Here is an 18,654-nt window from a genome sequence, read left to right as displayed (position 1 = left end):
GTATTTTAGGCTTAGGTTAGGTTTAGGGTAAGGGTTACAATAAGGGTTATATTAGAATCAGAGTTAAGGTTAGGTTAAGGGTTAGTTTAGGGCTTAGGGAAAATAGAATTTTGATTGTAATCAATTGTTTGGTCCCAGAAAGGATAGTAAAACAAACGTAATGTGTGTGTATGTCTGTGTGTGTGAGTCAGTGAATCCTTTTAGACTGAGAAGAAGGTTGAAACCACCGAGCTCAGCAATGTGGGAGAACTCCACTCCTAATTGGATGGAGGTGGAGCTCAGGGATTGGTTAAGTTTGGCTGGAGAAGTGATGATTCCCTTTGCACTGGACCAGATTTGATGTCTCTGTCTCTCTCTCTCTCACAGACTTCCTGTTTGGGGTCTGATGAGGATAGGAGGAGGAGAGGTTGAGAGGAAGAGAGAAGGGCGGCTCTATCCCAGGAGACTAATTTGTGTTTCAGAGCAAAGACCTCAGAGCCACAGTGTCTCAGACTAGCCCTGGTCTCCGATCAATGCCCAACCATTCTCCTCTCTCTCTCTTCTTCTCTTTCTCTCTCTCTGAAAGTTGCCACTCTATCCCACCCTTCTGCGTGCATGCGTGCGTGGTCCTTGTGTGTGTGTATGCATGTGTGAGATATATGGTCAACTTTATAATTTGTAATCATTTATTTATAGAAGACGTGTTGTGTTGTGCTTGTTTCGGCCACTAGAGGGGGCCGCTCGTTCCACTGGCTGCTTCACGAGCTGTCAATCTACTGTAGTTCTCGCACTAGCCTGCGTTGTTGTCAGTTGAATGAGTGAGAAGCCAATGGTGAACTGTGGTGAGTGAAGACATACACGATTCTTGATTTTCAGGGTGAGTGAGTAGAAAAGCACATGAAGAAAGTAAATGCTGAATTGAGCGGAGTCTTGTTATACTATCGTTGTATTTTTTTGGTAACGTTGTGATGGTTAAAGTTGTTTGTAGAAGTCCGCTAAGTTAGCAAGCTCTTAAACCAGAATATAATAATAATAATAAATTATTACTTTTATAGCGCTATTCATTACATGAAGATTTTCAAAGCGATTTGAAGCAACAAAAAAAGACAAGCAATTTAGAAAAACAACAACATAATTCAGGAGAGGAAGCTCGTTAAAAGGCTAGGAAAGTTCATGGCTTGAGTGGTTATCAGAGGAAGGTGGTCAACGGGGGAATAGAGAAAATATGGTGACTGAAGCAAGTCCGGGGGTTAGGCAGGCAGGCAACACAGAGTCATTAAGGTGTCTCGCCATCCCTGCCATCTGTGTGGCTTCTCCATGGTAGGACTTGGATGAAGTTTGAGCTGCAGATCGTGGACTCTGTAGTAGTGTAGCTAGCTAGCTACTCCTTCATTACTACGATAATGAAGCACCCACTTGGCTGAAGCCATGGCAGTTACATTGCGCCAGAAAGCACAACACATTTCAATAATAATTCAAGTATAGACTTGTAACTTAGTGTTTCCTACGATCCTCGTCACTTCTCTCCATCCTCAACCTCCGGACACTGGCTGGCATTTGAATCAAAAGAATTTCCAGCTAGCCAGAGAACATTAACTAGCTAGATAGCTAGCCAAACAAACAAACAACTTGCTAGCTTCAGTCTTGAAACTCTGTAGATTCTAATGACATGAATTAGCTATATTAATTATTAATTCTTATTAAAACACAGTTTGTATAAAAACAAAAATGCCATAAATATTTACAAAATGTACAGCAGCTCTCTGCCTAGGCAACCTCGCAGTTCCATGGCAACCATTGTATGACACATTCATCCTACTCCTGAAGCCAACAAAAATATTGAATATCCACCTAATTATCTAACATTGCTATGGGCAAAGCCAAACAACGTAAGTAATGGATTCAACTTCCTCTTGACTTCCCCACTGCAGGGCACCAACTTAACTTTACCTCAGCTACATTCCCAGCGTTTGTAAAACATTTTGAAAAAGTCAATTATTTGAAGGAGTCAAATTATAGAGTATAAAAGTCAAGTAGAAGTGTTAGTGAATAAGTGTAATTTGATATTTATTTAATTCAAGTTCGCTAACGTTAGCTGCTAGTAGTTATGTTGTGATAATAACGTTAACGTTAGTTTTGTTGCGTCAGTCTTAGCCGGTAGCTAGGTAGCTAGCTATGCCCTACAGGAGTGGTCAAGACAGGAATGTTTCGACCACAAGTCACAGACCAAGGCACGATGTTCATGTCCACCGGGGTTTTCTTTTCACAAGATTCCAGTGACTGACGTCGAGAAGAGGCCATGGCTGAAGGCTTTAAATCTGCAGAAGCCACCAAGCAATTTGTATGTGTGTTCATTCCACTTCCTCAACAAGCAACCCACCATGGAACACTGCTATCCGGAAATATACCTCTGCCTGCCTGCCTCTTAGTATTAGTATTTAGTATTTCATTAAGATCCCCATCAGCTGCTGCATCTTCCAGGGGTCTAAACAGCAATAAAACAATTAATCATAATAAAACAATACATAATAAATAAAATAATACATCATACAAGACTCTGTGCCTCATATAAATCTACATTTCTCCGTATTTACAAATTTACGATATACATTATTACAATAATTCAATATAGAGGGCGTGTGTGTATATGTGTGTGTCTCTCTTCACAGTCCATGTTGTGCCGTAAGGTGTCAATCAGATTTGACTGCTTACTTGAGTTAGCTGAAGTGGAAGAGTTCCATGTAGTAATGGCTATAGTTCTGGACTTGCGGACTGTGAAGAGACCCTTGGTGGCACAACTATTTTCATCTAAATGAAAGTCGATATGAAATTGTAAAGTGTGTGAGTGAGAAACACGGAATGAAAGAACCATTGCATAATTGAAGTTATTTGAACATTAATGTATGGCGGCAACCAACATGCCGATGCTCAGACCCAGCGGGAGGATCCAACCTTGGCAGACCACTCTTATGTAAAAGAATGGTCCCGAGAATAACACCTCTACCACCACCACAGACACAGCATCACAATATGACGACAGTGTGATATCAGCCGCTTCCAACATGTTGACAAGATGACTCTGGTTCACTGCCCTACACAGGGCTTCCCCTCTTGCAGTTCAATGCTCTGGTTTCCTGTTTGGAGCCTTTTCAGTGCGATTAAGTAACCATGAGTGTGGTTGACCAGATCTTAATGACACTGATGAAACTCAAACAGAATCTTGTCTTAGACAATCTAGCCCACCGTTTCAAGGTGTCACAGGGTGTGATAAGCAAGGTCATAGCTTTCTGGATAGATGTGATGGCAGATACATGTGAAATGCTTGTTCCATTGCTCCCAAGGGAAACTATCCAAGGGAAACTATCCACCATGTCCAGAAACTTCAAAAGAGATATCCCAATGCGTGATAAAATACGTGATTGCCGCTCAGAAAGCATTCTCCAGAATGCAACAAATCTGGTTGCGAGAGGGGCGTCCTACAACAATTACTACTCCAACAACACGGTAAAATACCTTGTAGCCATGGCTCCAAATTGCCTGATTATGGTGATATTTTATATTTGATTTTTTGGTATTTATTAGGGATCCCCATTAGCTGCCGCCAAGGCAGTAGCTACTCTTCCTGGGGTGCAAACACATTAAGGCACTTATATCACCCATAAAACCAAAGATAAAACAGTACATTATATAACATTATTAAACCATTACATATCTACAATACAAAATATTACAATATACATGTGTGTAGTGTGTGTGTGAGTATGCGTGTCTGTACCTGTGTGTGTGTGTCTACACAGTCCCAGCTGTTCCATAAAGTGTATTTTTATCTWTTTTTTTTTCAATCTGATTCTACTGCTTGCATAAGTTAACTGATGTGGACTAGAGTTCCATGTAGTCATGGCTCTATGTAGTACTGTGTGCCTCCCATAGTCTGTTCTGGTACCATGTCTTGTGGGGTATGCATGGGTGTCCGAGCTGTGTGCTAGTAGTTTAAACAGACAGCTCGGTGCATTCAGCTTGTCAACACTTATTACAAAAACAAGTAGTGAGGAAGTCAATCTTTCCTCCACTTTGAACCATGAGAGACTGATATGCATATTATTAATGTTAGCTCACCGTGTACATAGGGCCAGCCGTGCTGCGCTGTTCTGAGCCAATTGTAATTGTAATTGGCCCTCTTTGTGTCAGCGAACCACAAGACTGAACAGTAGTCCAGGTGCGACAAAACTAGGGCCTATAGAACCTGCCTTGTTGATAGTGTTGTTAATTTTCACATTATTCATTACAAGATTTAGTTGAGGTTTAGGATTTAGCTAATTATTTGTCCCAAAAAACAAATCTTTTAGTTTTTGAAATATTTAGGACACACTTATTCCTTGCCAACCATTCTGTAACTAACTCCAGCTCTTTAAGTGTTGCAGTCATTTCAGTCACTGTAGTAGCTAATGTGTATAGTGTTGAGTCATCCGCATACATAGACACACTGGCTTTACTCAAAGCCTTTGACATGTAATTAGTAAAGACTGAAAAGAATGGGCCTAGGCACGTGCCCTGGGGAAAACTCTTTCTCCACAATATAGCAGGGGGTGTAAAGCCATAACACACACATTTTTACAGCAGCAGACTATGATCTATAATTTCAAAAGCCGCACTGAAGTCTAAAAACAGCCCCATCAATATTTTTATAATCAATTTCTCTCAGCTATTCATCAGTAATTTGTGTAAGTGTTGAATGTCCTTCCCTATAASAGTGCTGAAAGTCTGTTGTCAATTTGTTTACTGTAAAATAGCATTGTATCTGGCCAAACACAATTTTTTTCCAAAAGTCTACCAAGGGTTGGTAACAGGCTGATTGATCGGCTCTTTGAGCCAGTAAAGGAGGCTTTACTATTCTTGGGTAGCGGAATTACTTTTGTTTCCCTCCAGGCCTGAGGGTACACACTTTCTAGTAGGCTTAAATTGAAGATATGGCAAATAGGTGTGGCAATATGGTCCTCTATTATCCTCAGTAATTCCATCCAAGTTGTCAGACCCCAGTGGCTTGTCATTGTTGATAGACATCAACAAAAATTGCCCCTCTTCCACACTCACTTTACAGAATTCAAAAGTGCAATGTTTGTCTTTCATAATATGGTCAGTTATACTTGGATGTGTAGTGTCAGCTTTTGTTGCTGGCATGTCATGCCTAAGTTTGCTAGTCTTGCCAATTAAAACATCATTAAAGTATACCGAACAAAATATAAATGCAACAATTTCTAAGAATTTACTGAGTTACAGTTGCAATTAGGAAATCAGTTAATTTAAATAAATAAATTAGGCCCTAATCTATGGATTTCACATGACTGGGAATACAGTCATTGGTCACAGATATGCATCTGTTGGTCACATTGAGCACTCTGTTTACAGCGTTGACATCAGCAAACCACTCGCCCACACGACGCAATGCACATGGTCTGTGGTTTTGAGGCCAGTTGGACGTACTGCCAAATTCTCTAAAATGTTGGAGGTGGCTTATAGTAGAGAAAATTACATTATATTCTCTGGCAACAGCTCTGGTGGACATTCCAGCAGTCAGCATGCAATTTGCATGCTCCCTCAAAACTGCACATTTTAGAATGGCCTTTTATTATTCCCAGCACAAGGTGCACCTGTGTAATGACCATGCTGTTTAATCAGCTTCTTGATATGCCACACCTGTCAGGTGGATGGATTATCTTGGCAAAAGCGAAATGCTCACTAACAGAGTTGTAAAAAGATGTGTGGACCAAATTTGATAGAAATACGCTTTTTGTGCCAATGGAACATTTCTGGGATATTTATTTCAGCTCATGAAACATGGGACCAACACTTTACATGTTGCGTTTATATTTTTGTTCAGTGTAGTTGGCAATACCAGTGTGTTTTGTGATGAATGAGACATCTGATTCAATGAAGGATGTCTTTTTTTCCCAAAAATGTATTTAAGGTGCTCCAAAACRTTTTTCTATCATTCTTTAAATCATAKATTTTTGTTTTACAGTATAATATATTTTTATTTTTATTCCGTTTAGTCACACGATTTCTCAATTTGTAGTACGTATGCCAATCGGTTGTGCAGTATTAGCCATTCCTTTTTCCTCCTCCCTCTCAACCATACCATTTGTTAATTCCTCATCAATCCAATGGGATTTAACAGTTTTTACAGTCAATTTCTTAATGGGTGCATGCTTATTATTAGTAACTGGAATAAGCAATATCATAAATGTGTCAAGTGCAGCGTCTGGTTGCTCCTCATTCATTACAAACCAGCAAAAAATGATTTACATCATCAACATAAGAATCACTACAAAACTTAATGTATGACCTCTTAAGACTTATACACTATATTAGGCCCAGCCTTTGGAACTTTGGTTTCCTTGATATGGCTACTATATTGTGATCACAACATCCGAGGGATTAGGATACTGCTTTAAAGCAAATTTCTGCAGCATTAGTAAAGATGTGATCAATASATGTGGATTATTTCATTCCTAAACTATGCTGGTAGGTTGACTGATAACCTGAACTAGTTGCAGGTACTGGTTACAGTTTGAAGCYTTTTCTTGAGTGGGCAGGTTGATGAAAGCCAGTCATATTGAAAACACCCAGAAAATATTTAATGTACATCAAAAAGCATTTCACACATACTATCCAGATACTGTCATTTAGCACTTGGTGGTCTATAGCAGCTTCCCACAAGTAAGGGCTTTAGGTGCGGGAGATGGACCTGTAGCCATAATACGTCAGCAGTAGATGTTATAACCATATATTGTTACCTCTGTATCATCAAAGGTATTATCTAAGTGAATGTCAGAGATGGTCAGAATATGAATGTCATTTGTTACTAGCAAGTTATTGATTCTCATGAACCTTGTTTCTTAGGTTACATATCTTAATTATGAAAATATTCTTATTTACAATGACAGCCTACCAGGGAACAGTGGGTTAACTGCCTTGTTCAGGGGCAGCTCGGGGATTCGATCCAGCAACCTTTCAGTTACTGGCCCAACACTCTAACSACTAGGCTACCTGCCATCCCCAATGTGAAGCGCATATACCTATAGAGAACATACAAAAATGCTATGGTAAAACGATTGTTTTAGTTTACACACTCCCAGGAAAGTCATACAGTTGAAGTCGGAAGTTTACATACACCTTAGCCAAATACATTCAAACTCAGTTTTTCACAATTCCTGACATTTAATCCTAGGACAAATCCCTGTCTTAGGTCAATTAGGATCAGCACTTTATTTTAAGAATGTGAAATGTCAGAATAATAGTAGAGAGAATGATTTATTTCAGCTTTTAGTTCTTTCATCACGTTCCCAGTGGGTCAGAAATGTACATACACTCAATTAGTATTTGTTAGTATTGCCTTTAATTTTTTTTAGCTTGGGTCAAATGTTTTGGGTAGCCTTCCACAAGCTTCCCACAATAAGTTGGGTGAATTTTGGCCCATTCCTCCTGACAGAGCTGGTGTAACTGAGTCAGGTTTGTAGGCCTCCTTGCTCGCACACGCTGACTGATGTCTTGAGATGTTGCTTCAATATATCCACATAATTTTCCTGCCTCATGATATAATCTATTTTGTGAAGTGCACCAGTCCCTCCTGCAGCAAATCACCCCCATAGCATGATGCTGCCACCCCCGTGCATCACGGTTGGGATGGTGTTCTTCGGCTTGCAAGCCTCCCCTTTTTCCTCCAAACATAACGATGGTCATTATGGCCAAACAGTTCTATTTTTGWTTCATCAAACGAGAGGATATTTCGKCAAAAAGTACGATCTTTGTCCCCATGTGCAGTTGCYAACCGTAGTCTGGCTTTTTTATGCCTTCTTCCTTGCTGAGCGGCCTTTCAGTTTATGTCGATATAGGACTCGTTTTACTGTGGATATAGATACTTTTGTACCTGTTTGCTCCAGCATCTTCACAAGGTCCTATGCTGTTGTTCTGGGATTGATTGGCACTTTTCACAACCAAAGTACGTTCATCTCTAGGAGACAAAACGCGTCGCCTTCCTGATCGGTATGACGGCTGCGTGATCCCATGGTGTTTATACTTGCGTACTATTGTTTGTACAGATAAACGTGGTACGTTCAGGCGTTTGGAAATTGCTCCCAAGGATGAACCAGACTTGTGGAGGTCTACAATTCTTTTTCTGAGGTCTTGGCTAATTTATTTCCCCATGATGTTAAGCAAAGAGGCACTGCGTTTGAAGGTAGGCCTTGAAATACATCTCCAATTGACTCAAATMATATCAATTAGCCTATCAGAAGCTTCTAAAGCCATGACATCATTTTCTAGAATTTTCCAAGCCCTTTAAAGGCACAGTCAACTTAGTGTATGTAAACTTCTGACCCACTGGAATTGTGATACAGTGAATTATAAGTGAAATAATCTGCCTGTAAACAATTGTTGAAAAAATTACTTGTGTTTTGCACGAAGTAGATGTCCTAACCGACTTGTCAAAACTATAGTTTGTTAACAATAAATGTGTTGAGTGGTTGAAAAACAAGTTTTAATGACTCCAACCTAAGTGTATGTAAACTTCCAACTTCAACTGTGCATGATGGATTATTAGCTTCTACACTAACTTTCACACATCTAGATAGCCGGGCGGGGTGGGTGTGGAGCCAGAGACAGCAGTGGGGTCAAACTGTAGAACCCAGTTCCTACATTTGAACATAAAATTAGATTTTATCAAACAGAACTATACTACATTTTATCTCTGGGACCCTCAGGATGACAAATCAGATCAAGATTACTGAATATAAGTCCATTATTTACCTTCAGAGTTGGATCATACCAGTTGCCGTGATAATAGTTTTTTGTTGTTGTGCACTCTACTCAAAAAATAGCATGGTTGTTTCACTGTAATAGCTACTGTTAATTGGACACTGCAGTAAGATTAACAATAATTTAAGCTTTCTGCCCATACAAGACATGTCTATGTCCCGGAAAGTTGMCTGTTGTATACTGTGACGGCCCTGAATTTTTCTGAACCGTCTCAGTGCTTCTTCTTCCAATAGGGCGCATCCCCTTTAATTCCCAATGAAATAGTGCTTCTCCTTCCAATAGGGCGCTTCCCCTTCAATTCRAATTAAATAGCCAGSATCAGCTGTGGGGTTCAGGATGTGATGGAGATGTGAATGAGGATGTGTTCAACCCCTCAGTTCTGAAGCTTCTCTCTGCCGTTTGTTTTGTTGCATTTAAAAGTGTGCTTTGTAGCCTAATAGCAAGTTTACCCAGGATCGGATCCACTCTTTGCATCCATGGACTACACCTCTCTGTTGTTCTTCGTGGCCTTTCTCCGCTGGATATCTGTTGGCGGATTGGATTGTCTGACTGACCGACTGACTACAACCTTTTTGTATACGGTATTTAATTTGTTTTGGTGTGATGTATACCGTGAGGATTTATGTAGTTAGTTGTAGTTGAGGACTTATTAAGAGTTGATACGCTTTATGGTTGTGTGGTAAAATAATTGTTATTTTGATTGTATGATTGATACTGGGTTTACGCTACACTTGAATGAATGGACAAACATAGTGTGACTAAGGTCACTTGAGTTCCCTGAAGTCCTTTACCGGGCTGGACTCTTTTAAGCCCGAGGTACAGGACTTTTCTGGAAGAATCAGAACTCATGTGTTATATTATTATGTGTGTGTAATCATTTATGTTGGTAATACAACCCACGCAAAAGAATACTGTTTTTGAAGTTATTTCCAATGTTTTAAAGGTTTATGAAAAGTGTATGTCCATCCTGACTTTTACATGAGTCCTTTGTATTGGTGTAGACTTGACGGACCAGATGGGCCTCATTCCCTCCCAAACCAAAAGGAGAAACCAATATTTTCTCTGGTAGGCACAACCTACCTGGCACCCCTATAAACAATAACCTCAAGTCAAAACCGTTACAATACAACATCATTCTAGTCACATTAGCGCACGTTAGCAACAATCGTCGCGGTTTAGGGACACCCATCCCGTAGAGGCTAAACGTAACCCTTGTGTAGTCTTAACATTCTATATACTCCCCTTGTCCTAAGGGRAAAAAAAGACCCGCCTTCACTAAACCCCTGAATATAAGCAGCTTAATTGAATTTTAAACCCCGACTCTATTTTGCATGAAGAAAAACCCTGCCATTCATCACAAACTTTGTGAATATCTGGGTTTTCCTTCACAATGCAGAAAGACATTTAATGCATGTAATCAGTGGACACCACACACCTGTCATAATTGTTTTCTTTACTAAAGTAGAGGTGTATTATTATTATTGCTAAAGGTACTGCATAGGTGTAAACATACAATTATTTTTTTTAGCAAGAGATAGCAATTTTGTAGCCTAAGAAAGTAGCAGAAATGTGTAGAAAGTAGTTGAGTGCATTTTATTGAAAGGAAACAAGACAGTCTTGATCTTATTTGGCAACATAGTGATATATTCTTATACTGTACAATGAGGAATTCAACTCCAAAATACTAGTCTTCTCCCATTTTTTTTATTTTTTATTAACCATTGCCCCCAACCACAAGGTGTATAAACAACAATAACTAGGAATAAGATAATAGATACTAAACAAAAACGTGAAGAACATAAATCAATCAACTGTAATTAGCACATGTAGGACAATATGTAAGTGTGTGTGCATGGACTTTGCAGATGTATTTCTCACATGTGCAGCACATAGTATTTGTTTTACAGTCCTTCTTTGAAGGGCAAAATTGGTATCTCCTCCTCTTGCCTGCCCCAGTTGCATCAGTACAAGATTCAGCCCCCTGACCAGCTTTCACAAGTGCTGCAGAGGATGCTGTGTAGGGGAGGCGCTCCCTTTGAATGTGTGGGGTTACAAGTGCCTTTCCCAGCTACTCCAGGAACACCATCCTCTTGTTCTGCTTATCAGGTATCCAGGTAGGTTTGATCTTGTTCCATATCAAGAAGGCATTGTATGAGGACACATCAATGATTTTATGGAAGATGACCAGGGGCCAGCGGGCAGTCATCCTCCTGCAGCTGTAAGTTCCAATCACCTTGTCCAGGTTGTCCACGCCTCCTTTGTGGTTGTAGTCCAGGATGATGGGTGGCTTCCTGTCCTCATGATCACTGATCTCAGCCGTTTTGTGCAGGGTGCTCAGGACYACCACATTCTTGTTCCTCTTTGGGAGGTAAGAAACTAGAGTGGTGGTGGGGGTGAAGGGAAACTTTGATGAGAAGGCCMCTCTCCCCCTTGTTGCGAGGAGTGCAGGGGGGAGCTCAGGCTTGTTCTTTCTAACTGTGCCAACCATGGTGATCTGCCTCTTCAGGAGRTGCTGGCTAAGTTCATAAGAGGTGAAGAAATTGTCACATGTGACATTGTGCCCCCTAAGTCCATCTGTCACATCAAGCACAACCCGCATCCCCTGGTTCTTCTCTGGGCCTCCACTGGTCGACTTCCCTGTGTAGACTTGCAGCTTCCAAGCATAGTTGGATTGTCCGTCACCGGCCACCCATATCTTGATGCCAWACTTTMCTGGCTTGTTGGGCATATACTGCCGGAAAGGACAGCAACATTTTGACAAAAGAGATTACTKTCAGTAATWAGTATCAGTGTCACAGAAAACAATCACATAAATCAATGATATTACAGKAATACATAATAAAATGAACAGTGAAAATCACTTACAATACAGARATGAAAATAAAAATGTACCTCTGAATGGAACCAGTTGCTCATCCACTATTACTTCAGGCCCAGGYTTGTAGAGGTATGGCAGATGCTCCACCCACTTCTCCCAGACCTCTCTGATGGCCACCAGTTTGTTTCACACGTCTTGCAGTTCTTGACTCACAGTTATCAAATCGTAGCATTCTTAAAGTGTGAAAGAATGTCAGTGGCACGGAAAATTGTCCTTCCACTCTCTGCATTCCAGAGACTACATGTAGCCTCGCCTCGGGACCTATATACACCCTCTAAGATTAGCAGCCCTATGTAGGCACTCAGGTCAATCTCATCCATCCACTTCCAGTTGTCTCRATATTTACGGAAACCCTCCAAATGTGTCATCTCCAGGATGATTTTTTTCGATGGCTGGTGTGATGAACAGGTAGAATGTTGAGGCGACGTCCTGGGCATGGGCAACTGCATGTTTTGTGGGCCCTGAGGTCATCCTTATGACATTTTGTGCTGCCATCCTGCCCTGGACCATGTTATTTTGCTGTTCTTTGACAAAAATGTATAAGGGCACAAGGCGAGACCCAAATGCAGACACAGGAGGCATATGGTAGCGCTCTGATATTTATTATAACAAAGGAAGTAGGCAAAGGCAGGTCAGGGATAGGCAAGAGTTTATAAACCAAGTCAGAGTCCAAACAGTACCATACGGTAGGCAGTCTCGAGGTCAGGCCAGGCAGGGGTCAGAAACCAGATCCGAGTCCAAAAACAGTACAAGGGGATAGGCAGGCTGGTAGTCAGAACATGCACGCGGGTTAGGAGTCAGGACAGGCAGGGGTCGAAACCAGGAGGACTAGAAACAGACAGAGACTGGGAAAAATAGGAGCAAGGAAAACCGCTGGTTGACTTGGCAAACAAGACGAACTGGCACAGAGAGACAGGAAACACAGGGATATATACACCGGGGATAATAAGCGACACCTGGAGGGGTGGAGACCATCACAAGGACAGGTGAACCAGATCAGGGTGTGACAAAATGTCTCTTTCAGCTTGGGGGATTTCTTCTTCATCTGAAGATGATACATTGTTCTCTGGGTTGTATTCTTCCAAAATCTTCTTCAGATACCTCCTCTTCGAAATCATTGTTCCTCCTGGACATCTGAAAAAATCTGATCTACGACCTTTTGGGCACTGAAACGTGCACTCATGGCTTCAGCAAAGAGAGAACTGGGGGGACTGTCATCTGCAGCACCTTTACAGCCTCTGACTGCATTCCTCATTAGTAAACAATGCTTTCAAGAAATGTATATTTTGTCTGAAATGTAGTATTTTGTCTGAACTTGAGTCATGTGTGGGGTCGTGGAGGGGTTGTGGATGGGAGATGCTGCACATGCACAAGAAAGTTTTAGTTTTGTCTGAGTTCGATCAGTACCACACAATCTCCATTTCTCATTGTGTGTGTGTCTTTGTGGTTTTTGTGGTGTGTAAATGACTTTTGAACTGCCGGGTCAAAAATGACCCTAAGACAATCTTTGTACCCTGGTGGTGTACAYCTTTCATGGAAATATGAACAAAGGCGATGTTTCACTTTCTCTAATATTGGGGTCACACTAGGAAAAGTAATCAAATTTCAAGTAGAAAAAATATAATTTAGGGGATTTTCTCTGCTGTTAAACTTAGTGGTGGGTCATTTTTTTTTACCCTTCAGACAACACAAGGGTTAAATAACTTGTGGTTCTCACACATTGAATTGAAATCAATCAATGTATCGAATTGCCATTGTGTTCCTAAGAACAAACGACGATACAATATAGCCTAACAACATTGCTTGCAAATGGCACAGATTGTAGCTTTTTTTCAGATGAAAGCACTGGTCCTCTTAAATTTTTATTCCAGGTTGCACATCAAAATATTTAAGGGCATATCCAATGATCTTCTGTGCCCATACACTCATGCCAAACATAGGGTTGTCTTATAAGATGGAAATGGGAAAATAATYGACCTGTGAAAAAGCACCCCAATACCATGTGATGTGTAGTCCTAGATTTGGTTTATTAGGCTACTTGAATTGTGACCACAAACAGATTTGCATAAAATGGGAGGGAAAAGTGAGAATCAAACACAATGTGGACAGAGTGCATACACTGTACTACCGTCTCTAAAAGCAAGTACATGCAAGTCCCGTGTTCGGAATGTAATCCTATCACAGCAGTTCTGATAGGGATAATGCAAGCTGTAAATGAGGTCAGATCGAGAGCGTGCAGATGTGTGAGAATGAGGAGAGAGCTTGAAGAGAGAGCCAAACGTCAAGTTATATTCTACAGGCCATGAATTTGATTAATAACACAATGTGAGTGCTAATTCTATTTCTGCAGCAAATGCCAGCAAATTTCTAACGCCGGACTGCAGCCACGGATCATTGAGAGAAACATTKATGCTAAATTGAGACTAACAGCCATTCGAAAACGACATGCTTGCTGCCCTGGTCAATGAGGCAGGACCTTCGTTATTAGCAGACCAATCGAAATGGCAAAGTCATAGCTTTGACCTCACCTTTGGTATTATGCCAGGTTTTAAAACACATTCATTCTCATCACCTGAGCCCTTATGCCTAAAATGATGCTGCAATCTAAACACAATGGGATTTTGTGTCAGAGAATTTCGGYTGGGGCCAATGGGAGTCATCCGTTGCACAATGATTGACAATGGATGATGATTGTCTGACAAAAAATGCAGAACAGTCGTCTTTTCACATATACGTACAACTCGTCTGAAAATAGTTGACTTGAGTTGTACTTTTGACAGACAGTGATATCAGTCCTTCAAAATGTATCACAATCACAACCTTGACTTTTTCTAAATTTTGTTGTGTTGCAGCCTGATTTGAGAGCCTTTTAGATCCTGTGTAGATCCTTAACAAAAAAAGTACAATAAATCCATTTTGATCCCACTTTCTAACACAACAAAAGGTGGAAAAAGTCAAGGGGTGTGAATACTTTCTGAAGGCACTGTGAGGTTTATACAATGTCATCCGTGTTCATGTGTCTGAGTGTGGGGGTAGCTTTAAACATTATTCATTTGTTATTGTAAACGCTGATGAAACTCTTCTTCTCAGTCATAAAATGAAATGCTGACTACTACAATAAGATTAAGGGAGGAGGTTGAGCCAACAGACCATTAGATTAACCATAGCAATATGATATAAGTAGCCCGCTATTGGCTCATATTCCTCACACCACTCATGTCATGGTGTGAGGGATTGCAAACCTAGATTCAAGCCAATGTCTTAACTCTACCGTTCTCTCTCCCGGATCCGGGATCCTCCTCATCAAAAAGCTGACTAGCATAGCCTAGCCTAACGGGACAGGGATATCATATAATATAATTTTCATGAAATCACAAGTCCAATACAGCAAATGAAAGATAAAAATCTTGTGAATCAGCCATCATTTCCGATTTTTAAAATGTTTTACAGCGAAAAACACTATGTATTTCTATTAGCTAACCACAATAGCCAAAACACAACCGCATATTTTCACCATGTTTCCACCGCATAGGTAGCTTTCACTAAACCGACAAAATAGAGATAAATTAGTCACTAACCAAGAAACAACTTCATCAAATGACAGTCTTATAAATGTATTGTATAACATTTATGTTTTGTTTCGAAAATGTGCATATTTGAGGTATAAATCATATGTTTTACATTGCAGCTACCATCAAAAATATCACCAAAGCAGCCAGAGAAATTACAAGAGCAACGTGAAATACATAAATACTCATCAAAAAACATTTATGAAAAATACATGGTGTACAGCAAATGAAAGATAAACATTTGTGAATCAGCCAATATTTCCGATTTCGAAGTGTTTTACAGCGAAAATACAATATAGAATTATATTAGTTTACCACAATAGCCAAACACACAAACGCATTTATTCACCGAAAGGTAGCTTTCGCAAAAACCAGCAAAAGATATAAAAGAATCACTAACCTTGAACAAATTCATCAGATCTGTAAGTCTTATAACATCATGTTATACAATACAATATGTTTTGTTCGAAAATGTGCATATTTAGAGCTACAAATCCTGATTATACATTGTGAATACGTAGCATCGATTCACCAGAATCTCCGGAGATATTTTGGACACTCACCTAATCTGACCAAAGAACTCATCCTAAACTTTACATAAAAATACTTGTTGTATGGCAAATGAAAGATACACTGGTTCTTAATGCAACCGCTGTGTTAGATTTTTTAAATGAACTTTACCATAACATACAGCTTGCGTTATTGCGAGACAGCGCTCACCAAAACGGCGGAGAATAGGACTCAACATTTTACACAGAAATACGAAATAACATCATAAATGTTTTCTTACTTTTGTTGAGCTTCCATCAGAATGTTGTACAAGGAGTCCTTGGTCAGAATAAATCGTTGTTTTGGTTTAGAATGTCCATTTCTTCTGTCGAATTCGCGCCACAATGCTAGCCAAGGTTGCTAACATTCCCATCCTCTCTTGACGCAAAGAACGGAAAACTCAAAGTTCCCAATAAACGTTGAATAAACTGATAAAACTCGGTTGAAAAAATAAAATCAGACCCGGAGATATTCGCCGTGTAAACCGAACGCTTTTCAGAAGCCAATGTCGAGCTCCGCGGCGCACCTTGGAAGACAAAAAAAATTCCTGACCTGCCACTCCAAAAGCTCTCATTCGACCTCAGATCAAGCTAGACACCCCATTCCACCTTCCACTGCCTGTTGACATCTAGTGGAAGGCGTATGAAGTGCATGTATATCGATAAATAAAAGCCAGTTGAATAGGCAGGCCCTGAAACAGAGCCTCGTTTTCAGATTTTTCACTTCCTGCATGGAAGTTTGCTGCAAAATGAGTTCTGTTTTACTCACAGATATAATTCAAACAGTTTTAGAACCTTGAGTAGGTGTGTCCAAACCTTTGACTGGTCCTTGCTTAATTAATTTGATTAATATTACGGTGTTTCTATTCCATGAAAAATGAAAAACCCTCTGGGTTTCCATTAGGATAGAACAGAAAATATGGCGGTGTACAACGTGACGCTCATAAATTCAGAGCATTGTCACATTGTCAGTTTGTAAATTCAGACCGTTTCGCTCTCGGAGCACACACTGGACGTTCGGGCCGAGGAGTAGAGTTGATTTGAGCGTTCTGGACTTACAACGGCAGTCAAGCACACAAGCTAACGTTGGCTAGCTGCCTAGCTACGTCCAGGCACAAATGAGACCACACTGACCATTTTACTCGCCCTAGCAGAGCTGGTGAGGCAGTTTTCGTGTTAACCAGAGCGTTGGTGACTGTAAATGCCTGTAATTTAAAAAAACTTTTATTTGACTAGGCTAGTCAGTTAAGAACAAATTCTTATTTTCAATGACAGCCTAGGAATAGTGGGTTAACTGCCTTGTTCAGGGGCAGAACAACAAATCTTTACCTTGTCAGTTCAGGGATTCGATCTTGAAACCTTTCAGTTACTAGTCCAATGCTCTAACCACTAGGCTACCTGCCGTAATCCATGGCTTCTGGTTGGGGGCCAGTCACTGTGGGGACAACGTCATCGATGCACTTATTGATGAAGCCAGTGACTGATGTGGTGTACTCGGAATCCCGGAAGAACATGTTCCGTCTGTGCTAGCAAAACAGTCTTCCTGCTTTGTACTTCCTGGTTTAGTTTTTGCTTGTAACAGGATCAGGAGAATAGAATTATGGTCAGATTGAGTGAGGGAGAGCTTTGTATGCGTCTTGTGTGTGGAGTAAAGGTGGTCTAGAGTTTTTTTATTTTTTTATTATTATTATTATTTTTTTTTCTCCATTGGACATAATGGTAAATAATTAGGTTCAACGGATTCCAATGTTTTGCCTGCATTAAGTCCTGGCCACTCGGAGGCCGGCTTCTGGATAACGGATTTTCTTTGTTTGTTTATGGCTTTGTGGCGTTAGCAGTCAGCACCAGAGGGGATGCCGAGGCTGGTGACAGACGAGTATATACTCACGAAGCGATTGGTCCTCTGGTGAGTAATCAAGGGCTGATTGCTCAGCAGCTGGTTCGGGTCCATAAAGCTGCAGAAGGGCAGCACCACGGGAGAATGGCCTGGGGAAGAACGGTTACTCGCATATGTTTTGGGAAACGGTTCAGAGGTTAAAGGGGAGTCAGTTTTGTTCCCCACAGGATACACATAGACTGGAGCAGAAAGAAGGTATCCCGGAGAGGGTCCTCATGGGGAGACTTTTCTTTTGGTTTGTTATTCAAATAAAACCCTTGAAATGAGCTATCCTCTCTGTTGATTGTGTAAATGTTTTGACAAACCCTTGGTCTGCCACACCTTATACAGCTCGTTGAAGTGCGGTCTTAGTGTAGCAATTGGTTTGTGGTGGTAAATGGGAACGGTTTTATGAATAATACAGATGTGACTCTTTTTGGTAGATTAGAGTGGTCTACATCTTCTCCATGAGGTATTCCATTGCAGGCGAGCACTTCTTTAATATTAACATCGGCGACTGGCAGTTATTGACAAATAGACACACACCTGCCGGATCCTCGTCTTACCAGAAGTAGGCTGTCTGTCCTCCGAAGAAAAAGCCAGCCAGCTCTGTATTATCCATGTTGTCATTAAGCCAAGTCTCCTGTGAAACTAAGATTTTACAGTTTTTAAATGTCCGTTGGATAGTCTTAATCATCCAGTTTGTTTTTTCAATGATTGCACGTCGGCCAATATACCGAGAGTAGTGGTGTTTTATCACTCGCAACGAATTCACACAAGGCCCCAGACTCTCACCTAGTATTTCCATCTTTGTATCATTGTGAATGCCGAAACGTTTTGTAAATACCCATTAAATTGCTGGGAGATTACACATGGAGTGTGCGACTTTCTTTATTTTTGTAGCTTATAATTTCAATTACTAAATTGATTTTATTCTTAGATAATATAATGTATAATGTACAACATGGTAATCTCTTTGTCATGCCTCAT

This window comes from Salvelinus sp. IW2-2015, linkage group LG25 (assembly GCF_002910315.2).
Source record: "Salvelinus sp. IW2-2015 linkage group LG25, ASM291031v2, whole genome shotgun sequence".
NCBI classification, from domain to species: Eukaryota; Metazoa; Chordata; class Actinopteri; order Salmoniformes; family Salmonidae; genus Salvelinus; species Salvelinus sp. IW2-2015.
This window is presented reverse-complemented; position numbering follows the sequence as displayed.